At 51.0% G+C, this 13,446-nt stretch overlaps 1 protein-coding gene across 1 annotated transcript in view; it reads left to right on the forward strand.

Moving 5' to 3' along the window:
• The first annotated feature begins 237 nt into the window (after nucleotides 1–237).
• Nucleotides 238–13,446, forward strand: part of LOC138581359 (gonadotropin-releasing hormone II receptor-like) — a 703,230-nt gene continuing 690,021 nt past the window's right edge. The window contains exon 1 of the mRNA XM_069652638.1: nucleotides 238–574. The gene's annotated coding sequence lies outside the window, so the exon portion shown is untranslated. The remainder of the gene's footprint in view (nucleotides 575–13,446) is intronic.

Below are 13,446 nucleotides of genomic sequence, written 5' to 3' on the forward strand. Positions count from 1 at the left end.
CTCAAATGGGCATTGTCTCCTGACAGCCGACATGTTGGGACAACTGGCCGCATTTACAGTAGGTTATTGGCGACTGCAGTAGCTTGGAAAGGCACCTTCATTGAAACAGCAATGCTGCCTGCGGGAAAAATCATAAATGAAAAATTAAACAGGCACCTCTGACAGGAGTGGGGCTTTTTGGACGCGGGACAGATGTTCGGCAGGGCTTTGGTCGGCGGTGCTCCTTTAAGTAGAACGGAGAGGTGATGGAGGGAGAGGAGGGGAGCCAGCAGTAGCAGCGGCAGGCGTGGAGAAGCTGCAGTGACTGACTGACCTCCACAGGAGCACGCAGCACGCAGGACCGGACAGGCACACGCCGCTTCCCAGCGTGCCTGAGGGAGTACCAGGGGAGCGCGCCTCTCCCCGGCTAGCCCACCGGGGCCGTTCCAGGGAGTCCCCAGGGCACAAGGACGCCTTCCGTGCTCTTTATTTTTCCACTCTGTGTGTTTTCTTTCTTTTGTGTGGGGGGCGTCTGTTTTGTGTTTGACTGCGGAACGGACGGCATGCGAGGAGACGGCTCTGCTCTTGCTTCACGGTAAGTGAAGTTCTCTTCTTAATAAGGTAAATGGGATGCAGTTGCCATATGGTAGAGGTTTCTTTTTTGGGGGGATGGAGATCAAAGAGGGGAGTGCCAGCGTGAACCGTTATCTGTACCATAGCTTCAAAATAATTCCCATCCGCATATCCCAAAGACTAGCAAAAAAGTACCAAGGTGAGTGTGAGTGACGTTTTTCATAACTACGTTTTTCATAACTAATTGAATGGGCAGGATAGTCGGATGGGTCGTAAAACAAATTTGGCCCATTGGGTACTGCTGATGCGCCGTGTTTAAACAACCCCCCCCCCCCACCCCTCGCAATGTTAAAAGAACCATGGGGTGGGGAGGAGGGCGGGCGGTTTAAAGCTCCTTGCACACATGCTAACGCAGTGCCGTGACTAAGGCATGCATATTCTGGCAGTAGCAGAAAGGGCGGGGGAATCATAACCGAAAATAACTGTCAGAAAGTGTGTGCCCTGCCTTGAGGGTGGCTGGGGGTGCGGGCTGCGATTAGGCGCACACATTTCCCTCCGAATAGAGAATGCTGCGGCATGGCGCAGGGCTGCCCCTCCCTGCACGTACAATGAACCCTGAAAGAAGAGAGGGTGTCTACGTGATTGAATAACACGACAATACGACCGATGAATGAATGAATGAATGAATGAATGCACGAGGGCTGATTCCACGCGTGCCACTCCGTGGAGGAGTGCGTGGTGGGAATGCATCCGCAGAGGTCACTCGCTGAATGGCTTCATGTAATGAGGGCATGTTTATCAAAGAAAGCAACTGTTCATTAACGTAGCAGTGACCGAAGGCGTAATGTTGTCAATGTGGGAGACTGAACGCTGCCACGTGCGCCGCCCCATGGATGCATATACGATTGAATAAGCGCGTGCGTGAGTGAATGCGTGTGACTGACTGGATGACTGTAACAGTATGTCTAATGTGTGTGGGGTGAAGGGTGTTGGCTGCCAGTGTGTGGCTGTATGAATGCATTCTGTGGGGAGTGGATGAATGAACATGTGAATGGAGGAATAAAGGGACGTGTACATCGCCGAACACGTGAAGCTTCATGGGAACGGATGGATGTGTGCATGAATGCCACATAAGAACGAATAGAATTCGTGACTACGTTTTTGGGTAGTGAGTGTAGGTTTTCTCTCCAGCTGTTTGGACTACAACGCCCATGAGTCCTAGCTATCACAGTCCACGGTGGAGGATCATGAGCTACGATCCAAAACATCTGGAAAGCCAGAGGTTGCAGACCTCTGGTGTCGATGAATGTGTAAGAGTGAATGGCGAAATCATTGAGCATGAATATGGCTGAATGGAGGATTGCATGTATGTGTGATTGCCTGAAAGTGAGAGAGAGAGAGAGAGAGAAAGAGAGAGAGAGAGTGTGTGTGTGTGTGTGTCATATAATGGGTGACTCCATTAATGAATGTGTGAATTACTGCTAAGAAATTAAGCATAAATGGCGGAGCCCATTAAGAACTAACAAGGAGTGTGACTGAATACGTGTGTGGCTGTAGGAAAAGATGAATGTGTGGATGTACATAAGTCCACCTTGGAGGAGTAATGCGCCGAGAGGACTTCTACATGGAATTGCTCTTAAATGAAGGAATCGGTGACCGAGTGGCTGGATGCACGAGTAGACCCATGGCTGAATGTGTCAATGAATTGCTGGCTGCAGTCATGTACTCTTGCGGAAACTAATGGCTGGCTGTATGAATGTATGCGTGAATATACGGACGAATGAAAAGCCAGCTTCATGGCTGACTGCACACATTCACACATGTGTGGAGCCCATCTGTGCACGATTGTTACAGACTTGGATATTCCCTGTGTGCCTTAAGGGCTATTGAAAAGTAGTGAGTGCAAATGGATGGTGCAAAAGAGGGGAGCCAAGAATCTTTTCACGCAAATTCAATAATTCCACAGGAGGCAATTTATTGTGCTAGGTAAAGATTCGGCTCTGCCACGACATAAACTTGTAGGTTATGATCATCATTGCAGGCAGGTACATTAACCCCTTGAACCGGAAGCAGAAGACATTTTCCAAAGATAAAACACACACTATATATTAGATACTAAACATTTTTATATGGGAACTTAAGGTAAATCTAACAAACAGTAAGCCTACAAGAAGTTGGAATAACAACATTAAGGTTCAAACAATCACTGTATACCACTATATATTCAACAACAGAACTCAAAGTGTGAACACTCACTCCATACCACTACAAATCCAGCTTTAAGACCCACTTCAACGCTGGTCTTGTTGTAACCTGTCTTATACTTGAGGGGTTGGCTTTGTAGTGGTAGAGAGTGAGTTTGAGTTTTTTTTAACGTTTCATGATTACATTTGTTGTAACATACGCTGAGTTTTTGTACCTTTAAGCTGTTATTCCCATTCTTTTCAGACTTCAATTTTTGTTAGATTAACCTTAACTCTTTATTTAAACGTTGTTACTATACCTAATTTCAGAGTAGAGTTGTTTGTGTGGAGGACGGTGTATTAGAGTATGTCGTATAGGTGTATGTAGAATGCCTGTTTGCCGTATGAGTATACGGCGCATGCGGCATGTGGCTTACATCTCGTATATGCCTCAGATAATTACGAAAAGTCTCATCAAACTTAGTCCTGAGTTTGGATATGCATAGTAGTGTACGAATAATTAATGTGTATTTCATGCACATACAATTCCATTTTGTGTATAAGGAGTCAGTTCATTTAGCCCATGTCCTCTAGCCCTTCTATACAAAGGGGACCGGGTGGAATAAGGGTGTGTTGTAAGGTTGTGTATATGAGTGTTTGGGCATAAGTGTCAGACATGTGCGTATGGCGTACAGGTAACCCAGGAGTGTGAAGTAATGTGAAGTGCACATGTCCTATAATCTTCTTATAGGTTTCTCTTTGATATGAGTTTTGACAACTTTAGGAGGCATACAAAAAGGTTTACAATTCACACATTTATGCATAGTCATGCGACAACTTCAGCGTCAATCCACTTTAATGAGAGTTTTCATACATACATAAGTGCACATCTACTAAACGTAAATGTACAGTTCATATAAAAGCTGTACATTAATTCGGAACATTTTAGGCGCTTTCCCCCTGTTCCCAGGTCTCCAAAATCAAGGTGTTATTGCATTTACTTCTGTGCCCCCATCTTGGACATATTCTCCCTCTGTCCAGGTTTCTCGGGTCTGGGTCCTGCTGCATTTGCTATTGCACCACCCTGGCAGTTCAGGAACCCCCTTTCTAGCCTAAACGACTGCAGTGACCTTAGACTTGGCCTCTCTCTCGACCCAGGTACCTCTGACCTAAGCGCTCCCTACCTGCAGCTACTCACTCAGACCTGACCACCCCGGCTTTCTGCAATGCTCCCTCACTTGACCATGACTGGCAATTCCAATCTGACAGGAACACAGCACCAACAAAGACCACTGCTCCACCTCCACAAATCTGACACTTCTACAACACACTCTCCCAGAGCATCACTCCCGCACACAGCCTCTCACCACACGCATCCCAACCCACAAACAAAAGAAACCTGGTGGCAAGACGATAAGCACTGCACCCGGACCACCAATTCCAATCTAGCACCTTCATTCATGAAACCCAGCTACTCGCCGCAACACCTCTCTATCTCCATCCCCGGCACCAGAACCCTCTTATGCTCTTGCCCTTTACACCCATCCTCCTCTCACCACACCATGAACTGCCCTCCCCTACCTCGCTTCCACACACTTCTGCACATCCTCCACCCCCATCTTCTCCCTCTGGTCAACTGCTGAGAATAACCCTCAAGCCCCCCCCGTTCTATACACCGCGCTACATCCAACTCCCAAGACAGAGGAGTGCTCTGGTGCTGCAAACAACACCACCTCCCCACCGCTACTGCAACATCTGTACCTCTCTGCAGAAATTCCCCTCCTAGATCTGTCCCCCTGCCCTCATTCCTCTCTGCCTTAGCCAGAACCCCATGTATCCCCCTCGCTCAATCCATTAACACCGTCCCTCTGCACACGCATACCCTCCCTTCCTTCCACCTCTGACCTGCCCCACCTCACCTTCAACCCCTCACCATGAAAACCCGGCATCCCCTAGATGGTCCCAACAAACTCACCCACTCGCACCAACACCCTCCCTGATCTCCACCCAGTCAGGCCCCCCTTCCTTTCCACCTGCTATGAAAACATGCCTTGCTCTTTCCAGAACCATCGCTTCATCTCTTTTCCCCTGACCCCCCCACCCTCTCTCACACTCCTCTTGCACGCAAATGCACAAAACTCAGGAACAAAGACAAGCCCTCACTCTCATCTTTCATGCATGGGTCCTCCCTCCACACCATCTACAGCCCTTCTGTCAGGACCTCCCTGCTACTCTCTCCCGACTGTCCCTCTTTGAACATGGCCTCTCGCCTACCACTTCTACACCTCCATCTCCCTCCGGACTCGTGCATCATCCAACAGCTAGCTGGAACCCACACACCACACCAGCACCACTCGCCGCCCACCTCCCCACCCCCTTTTCACCCCTTCGATCTCATGCAAACTGGCCATCCCCTGCTTGTTGGTCCTGCTCCTGACCCACCCCCTCCCCCTCAAACATTATACCTGACACAAACCACACCCACCATCCCTTAGCTGGGTTCAGTCATTCCGAATGTTCTGGCCCTACCACCCACACCATCCTCCCTCCCCTGCTAAGTCACCTGCCTCCTAATCAATGCCCGCTCCTTGGACAAAAACAGATACAGCATCTTTGACCTCCTATCCTCTGACAATCCTGATCTCATCTTCATCACTGAAACATGGTTCGCAAACTATTTCAAACCAGTCGTGCACAAGGCTTTCCCTCCTGACTACTCACTCATCCCCCACAACAGACCCTCCAGAACTGGAAGAGTAGCCATCCTCCACAAACCTCACATCTCCATCTCACTCACTGAAACTCAGCCATGCACAGCTAACTGCGAATCCCTTCTAGTCAGGCTCTGCCAGGTGCCCACTCTCTCACACAGTTTCCTACTCATCTACAGGTCACCGGGATACGACAGACATGCTGGTCAACCACCCAGCAATCACAATACTGGGGGACTTTAATATCTGGTTTGATGTGCCCAACAACCCCATGACCAAACCCCTCGTCGACAGCCTAGGGGCATTCTACCTTTCCTGGCATACCACAGGTCCCACCCACACTGGACTCTTGACGCAATCTTCAGCTCCTCCGACCTTGTCTCTGTGTCGAGCCCCAAGCCACTCATCTGGACAGACTACTCAGCCTTACCTTTCTCTGTCCGCACACTGCCCCCATCACACAAGGTCCGCCCTGTCCCGCCACATGATAACAAATGCTGTAGCAAGGTCAAGGTACTACCTGACCTAGCTGAAGCCCTACTATGCAAATTCCCAACCTCAGTTAGACCCCTACCCATTGAATCCTTTGCCTCTTGGCTTAACAACTCACACCTCCCACTCCCCCCCTCCCACCCATCGCCACCCGCAAAGGACCTACCCCCAAATGGTTCACGCCGCACCTGAAGATGTTCAAAACCAATAATCGCTCCCTCAAGCAGAAATGGCAAACATCCATAACCCCTCTTAGCAAATCTGTGTGCACCCACCATCACCGTGACTACAAAGCTGAGACCTGAAAGGCCAAACAAACCTACTACAATAAAATAATCCTGACCTGCTGCAGCAGTAGCAAAGAGCTCTACAGGACCATCTCAGAATTCTTGAAGCCCTCCCGCACCTTTGCCCCGACCACGTCCACTCAAACACTCTGCGACTCCCTCTCCCAACACTTCCACAGTATAGCACTGAACAGGACGGCCAACCTTAATGCAAAACTTTCCAACCTCACCCCCTGCCCAACACCCACTCCTTGAGATTCCAATGTCTTCACCCCTGTAGCGCCATCTTTCAACTCTTTCAACCCTATCTCAAGCAAGGAGTTCCTCAAATTACTGTCCCGCAGCAGACCCTGCGGGTTGCCCCTTGACTCCTGTGCCGTCTCTCTCCTCAAAGAAATCTTCACCTCCACCTGTGCAGGAGAACGGGGTAGGTCCATACTCAATGATTCCTTCACCTCCGGTATCTTCCCAGAACCCTTCAAAGTAGCGCATGTCAAACAAAACCCCTTCTTAAAAAAGCGTTTCTTGACCCCCTCCAGCCAATCAATATAGGCCCATCTCCAACACCCGGTTCATGTCAAAACCCATCAACCGGTTGGCCTACTCTCAGATCAACCTCTTCACAGAATCCAACAACCTACTACAGCCCACTCAGTCAGGCTTCCGGCCATGTCACCAAACTGATCCCACACTGATCTTGATCTGGGATGACCTCAAAGTCTCGGCAGACTCTGAAGGAAGCGCTGCACTGGTTCTCCTTGATATCTCAGCAGCTTTTGACACCATTAACCACTCAAACCTGCTTGACCGACTCCACTCCCAAGGAGTCCGAGACTCAGCACTCAACTGGATTGCCTCGTTCCTCAATAACAGGAAACAAATCACTTCCATCCACCTTGCCCCCCTTTTCTCTTCCCCGCTCGCCATGTGAACACTGGAGTACCCCAAGGTGCTTGCCTCTCACCTCTCCATTTCAACCTCTACATGACCCCTTTGCCAGGGATCATCCGCTCGCACAACCTCACCTGTGATAACTATGCTGATACCCAAATTATCCTGAAAATACCCAAATACCCAAAATTAGCTCCGATCCATAACCAGACCTAGCAGCTTGACTCAGAGATATAGACCTGTAAATGACAAGAAACCACCTCCTTTTCAACCCAGAGAAAACAGTGATCATGGTGTGTGGTGACACAGCTCTACTCCCACAACTACACTCATGCCCCCCCCCCACCTCCAACACAGGGAAAAACTTGGCTGCACATTGGACTTGGGCCTAACCCTGTCCCACCAGAACAATAATGTATCCAAATCCTGTCACTGCCACCTCAGATTTCCGAGACCCATCTTACCTTACCCCTGTGATGCTGGAAATGCATCGGAGGGACAGGGCCTCCGTATCCTTGTCCTTTTTCTGTTCTTATCGTGTGTTCTGTCGTGTTTTCCGCGCAGAAGTCCATGCGGGACTCCTGGCGGTGCAGCTCTCTCTTTTGGTTTGGTGAACAGACCCATGGGATACCCTTATGGCACCCATGGGTAGGGGTACAACCTTGTGCCCCTAGTGTATGTTTTTGGGCACCCGTGGGTGGCCCACAGAGCCGGGTATGGGCTGGTGGCAGCTACATGCTGAATTTGACAGGTGCGCTGGGTATCCGCCATTTTGGGGTACCCCGGCCCTGCCATTGGAATCAGTTGATTCCTGATAGGAAACAAGATGGCCCCGGTGGCCTCCTGCTTTCTATCGCCTGATACCTTGTTTTCCCAAAGTCCTGGGAAGCCCTGACTCTGTCCCTTCCCCCTGACTGGCTGTTGGGTGGAAGTTCCGTATATGGTGTTGTTGTGAAGGCCCAGCTAGACTTACTGGAGCCTTCCCGCTGACTGTATGTTGTGGGTACCTCCTGTGGGTGGGACCTGGGTGAATGGGGAGTGTGACCAATATGCACTCCGTGTTGTGGCTGTCTGGTTTCTGCCATGAGAGACAAAGACTGAGACAGCCCTGCCCGAAACTGGACTGAATGCAGTGTGTAGAGTTGAATGGCTGAGTACTTGTCTCAATCCACATACCTTGTTGTGAGTGTCTGAGCGGGAGAAGAGTGGCCTGAATGCCCTGCGTGCCTGATTGGCTGACCGACTGCATGAATGCCCTTCTGTACGATTGGCTGCTGAGTGTGTGCCAGCAGTGTGGATGAGAGACCGAATAGTATATCTGGGGACCTCTCACCACTGGAAATTGTTCAGAAGCTGAAGTCCACTACGACGAGTAACTGGAGTAACTGACGCTTGACCTTGAGGCCCTGCTGGAGGAGAAGGATTGCCGTGGCTCTCCTTCACGATCTAAAGGCTGCGGTGTCTCCAAGGACTGACCCAGAGAGGACCTGGTAAGGCGCCCTCTTCCCGAGCTACGAGGGACCATCGTGCACAGCTGACCTTTGCCAACGCTCCCTGGTAGACAGACCTACGACAGGCTGCCGACCCGATACGGGGACTGCTGAGGAATCCCAAAGCGAAGCGCCCGGACTGTTGTCCGCCACTGTCGACGACCGCCGTCGCCGACCGGAGCCGCCGTGCTCCCGTTTGCCTAAGAACTTTAACTTGATCAACGGACGCTCTCGTCTGCATCGCCGTGCCGTCTCCTGTGGGAGAAGGCCTGACCGTCGACGCGCCGAGGAGTATCCACCGGTGGGTTTCCCGCCACCCAAAGGCCGCAGAGACGCCGACGACTCGACGCCCTTGCTGGGCCACAGTTCTTCTTCATCTCTTTGCGGTCCAGAACTATCGTCACCGAGGTGCCCCGCACGCCTCTTCCTTGCAGGACGCCAACGCTCTGTCGTCGACGAGCACCGCTCGGATCAAAGCCTGCTGCCTCATCGACGTCGTTCTACCCGGTTCACGGTCGGACGTTCGGCGCCCCGTGTCTCCCGCTTGAAAGGGGCGACATTCAAGAAGGGCCGCCGATTCCCCGACACCGAACCCCGAGTCCGCGACGCCTCTCGACGATCCGTGGCTCCTGCCTTAAAGGGAGTCACTCCAGAAGGATCGGTCGACGCCTCGCCGACGAACTCTACTCCACCAGGTACATTGGGGGGGTAAAACATTGTAGGAGAGAACGAGACTCTTGAACAATATATGGACTGGGCTTGTTTTATATATCGTTATTTTACAGGTTGCCCAGGTGGGGGGATCTCCACTCAGAGCTGTGTCCAGTAGCACGGACCAGTCGTCTGCCTATTGTTTCATCCGTCTGCTTTCTCTCTTCTCTCTATTGCTGGTTTCATTGCTATTGATCCGTGTGGCATTTTCACAGCCTTGTTGATGCACTCTAATCGAATACTAGTGGTACCACTTTAGAATTGTAGATATTTACCATTGTTGATTTTCCGGAGCACAAAGTGCATTATTGTGATAAGTGTACATAACCTTTGAATATTAATTATATAAAGACTGTGTTTTCAGTAATACAGTGTGTGGACATTCCTTTGTGGGGGCTTGGGGATACACTGTACTTAAGAACCAGCCTGCATCACCTCCTGAGAAGCTAGGCCTTGATTGCTCGTCCATCGTTACCATATCAGAGAATCTTGGCTGGGGTCCTCTGTGCCTTTCCTCTGCCATATAGAGAGCGGAAGTACAGACCCCCCCACCTCGTCCTGACAGCTTGGTGGCAGCGGTGGGATGCTTATGGTTTTAAGAATCAGTGTATAACCGTGCCACTTACAAAATATCTGCACTTTATTGAATTAAGGTTTAGGTGTGTTCCAAATAACTGCATTACAAGCGATGGAGACCATTGCGAATGGTAAATTGACTCGGATGAGCTTAGAGGCTCTCCAGAGTGCTTGTGAAGCCAGGGAGTTAGACTTTGTGGATAAGTCTAGGGCTGAGCTGATAGCTGCCCTGGTGGACTACCAGACTGATGGTGAAACTCTTGATGAAGGGGGGGATGCAACCAGTGAGGACTCTGCCCCTGGGGTTGTCGCTGAATCTGTTTCTGGGAATGCCGCCATTCCTGCTGCCTCTGTTCCGAACCCCAGCAATTCCATGGAACGAGTTATTACGGATGAAATTGGCCTTTGAATATCGCAAGTTGGAAATAGAAGCTGAGCTTAAGAAAGAGGAGCTGGCACAGCAAGTGGAACTCAAGAATAGGGATCTTGCGCTCAAAGATAAGGACACTGAATGTCAGAGAATCCAGTTAGAGAAAGCTCGAGTGGAGACTTCAGCTAAACCAATTGAGAGTGGCAGGTCCCCAGCCACCAAGTTTATGAAAGATTTGGTTGGTGTGTTTTTGGAGGGTTCAGATATCCTCCAATGGATTGAAGCGTTTGAAATGGCTTGTGCGATTCATGATGTTGATAAAAGAGATTGGGCTAAGTGTTTGTTAAGTAGAGTACCTCAAACTGGATATGACTGTATTCTGAAGCTGATTGTGGAAGAAAGGGGTCAGTATGAGTGTATGAAGTCTGCTTTAATTGCCAAGTTTGGCAAGACACCTACCCAATATCTTAAAAGGTTCCGGGATTTTAAGAAACGAGAGAATGTGTCTTGGGTTGACTGGGTGAGTGCTGCGCACATGAACATGATGGGGTGGATTGATGGGTACAAGGTGAAAACTTTTGCTGAATCATCCCACCTGTTGTTTTTTGAGCATTTTTCTGAAGCCTGTTCGCCAGAGCTGCGTCAGTATGTTGCTGACCAGAACATTTTGGACCCCTTTAAGCTGGCTAGGTTGGCTGACAAGTGGGTCTCCCACCGGGTGTCCCCTAAGGACTCCAGTGGGAAGGACAAGGATAAAGAGAAGGGGGCCTCTCAGAAAGCTGAGGAGTCCCCCAAGCAGTCACAGTCGAATAAAACAAAACCTTCCTCTCCTAAGAACCAAAAATCTAGTGGGGATAAGTCCTCTGTGGGTGGGAATAAGAGTAGTGGTCCACCTGCTGCAAAGCAGGCTCCCAGTGGTTCCAGTACCGTACCTCGCACTCCTAGCACTTGTTGGGATTGTGGGGCTCTGGATCACCGAAGGGGTGACTCCAAGTGTAAAGGTAAGGCACTTGGAGTACAGGCTGTCAGCCTGACCTACCCTTACCCCGTGTCTGAGGTGGAGGCCACCGTCTTCCCCTCCTCTACCGGAATCACATTTGGTGCTCCAGTAGAGATTTCCTTAGTGTCCCTTGGGGCCTGGGACCAGTACGCAGAAGTACTGGCGACTATCCCGCAGAACACCCGTAGGTTTTTGAGAAGTGTCCTCTTGAATGGCCAGCCTTCTACTGGTTTGAGAGACACTGGGGCAAGCATGACAGTGGTGGACAGGACCCTGCTCAAGCCAGAGGACTATGTAAGTGCTCCTCTGAGAACCGCCAGGTTAGCTGGTGGGCCTCCCAAATTATCGCCTGTAGCCTTAGTCACACTCATGATTGGAGACAAGACAGCAAAGCTTCCTGTCCTGGTTCAGGACAATGTCCCTGCTAACATTCTGTTAGGTAATGATCTAGTAGAGTTGGGGTTGATCTCGGATGGTCTTCCCATGACTGCTGCTGCGGTCACTAGGTCACAGGTGACACCGGGTCTGGCTGTGAGTCAGGTACCCGAGCCAAAGGCGAGGCCTAAGGCGCGAAGAAGGAAGACCAAGAAGGCCACCTCTGTGGGAGGAACACCTTCTCTTCCTGCTGTTCCGACAGCACCCATTGGGATCCATGCTCCGGACGGGCTGGGTCCAGTGGAAAACCCGGACTCAACTCCTGTGGGAGAAGAGACAGAAGACTCTCCTGTGGGAGAGGCTCTCAACCCGGAGGATCATCCCGACCTTCAATGCTTGTTAGCTGAAGGGGGACCCTCCCGGGCGGACTTCTGTAAAGGGCAGAGAGAGTGTCCCTCTCTCGAGGGTCTGCGGACGCAGGCCCTGTCCCAGGCACAAGGTGAAGTGCCTAGGACATTCAAGATTTATTGGGAGGGTGAGCTCCTTGTTAGTGAGCCCACTAAGCCTGAACCTGGTGCCCTCAAGAGGTTGGTGGTACCCCAGGTTTACAGGCCCTTCCTACTGCAGTTGGCGCATGAGGTGCCCTTGGCTGGTCATCTTGGTACCAAGAAGACTAAGCAGAGGCTCTCTGCCCACTTCTACTGGCCTCGGATGGGAGTGGAAGTGGAGTCCCACTGCCGGACCTGCCCCACTTGTCAGTTATCTGGCAAGACTGGAGGCAGGGTCATTGCCCCACTGCAGCCATTGCCAGTGGTCGGCACACCGTTTGAGAGGGTGGGCATCGACATTGTCGGTCCCCTGGACCCTCCCACTTCAGGTGGACATCGGTTCATCCTGGTCTTGGTTGATCATGCCACCAGGTACCCTGAGGCTATACCCCTTCGGACTATTACTGCCAAGGTGGTTGCCCGGGCTCTCCTGGGCATTTTTACCCGTGTTGGATTCCCCAAGGAAGTTGTCTCCGACCGAGGATCCAACTTCATGTCGAGTTACATGAAGACCATGTGGAAAGAGTGCGGGGTAACCTACAAGTTCTCCACCTCTTACCACCCCCAGACCAATGGTCTGGTTGAGAGATTTAACAAAACTCTCAAGGGCATGCTAGGTGCTTTGGAAGAGCCCCTACGGAGGAAATGGGATCTCCTCCTGCCATGCCTGCTGTTTGCTTACAGAGAGGTACCTCAAGAGGGTGTTGGTTTCAGCCCCTTTGAGTTACTCTTTGGACATCCCGTGAGGGGGCCCCTCGCCTTGATCCGAGAAGTCTTGGAAGCCACCCCTCCAGGTCCCGCCAAGCAAGTGGGGGACTATGTGTTAGGCCTCAGACGGAGGATGACACAGATGATGGGTCAGGCAACAGCAAATCTCAAGGCCAGCCAAGAATTGAATAAGTATTGGCATGACCTTAAAGCTTCGCAGGTCGATTGGACTCCGGGACAGGAAGTCCTCGTGATGGAGCCTACCAAGCCTAGACCGTTGGCAGACAAATGGACTGGACCCTTCAGGATAATCTCCAAGATGGGCGAAGTCAATTATCTGGTTGACCTGGGTGCCTCCGGGGTCGCCCCTCAGGTATTCCATGTCAACAGGCTCAAGCCTTTCCACCGGCGAGCAGAAGTCTCATGTCTCTTGCTAGCTTCAGGGCAAGAAGAGGATGAGAGTGAGCCCCTTCCTGATTTGCTGCATAGCAACCCTCAGGACGGCTCAGTGGAGGGAGTGCAGCTCTCTCCCGATTTGACAACAGAGCAGCA

Source organism: Ambystoma mexicanum, chromosome 1p (genome assembly GCF_040938575.1).
Source record: "Ambystoma mexicanum isolate Mex_15411 chromosome 1p, UKY_AmexF1_1, whole genome shotgun sequence".
Classification (NCBI taxonomy): Eukaryota; Metazoa; Chordata; class Amphibia; order Caudata; family Ambystomatidae; genus Ambystoma; species Ambystoma mexicanum.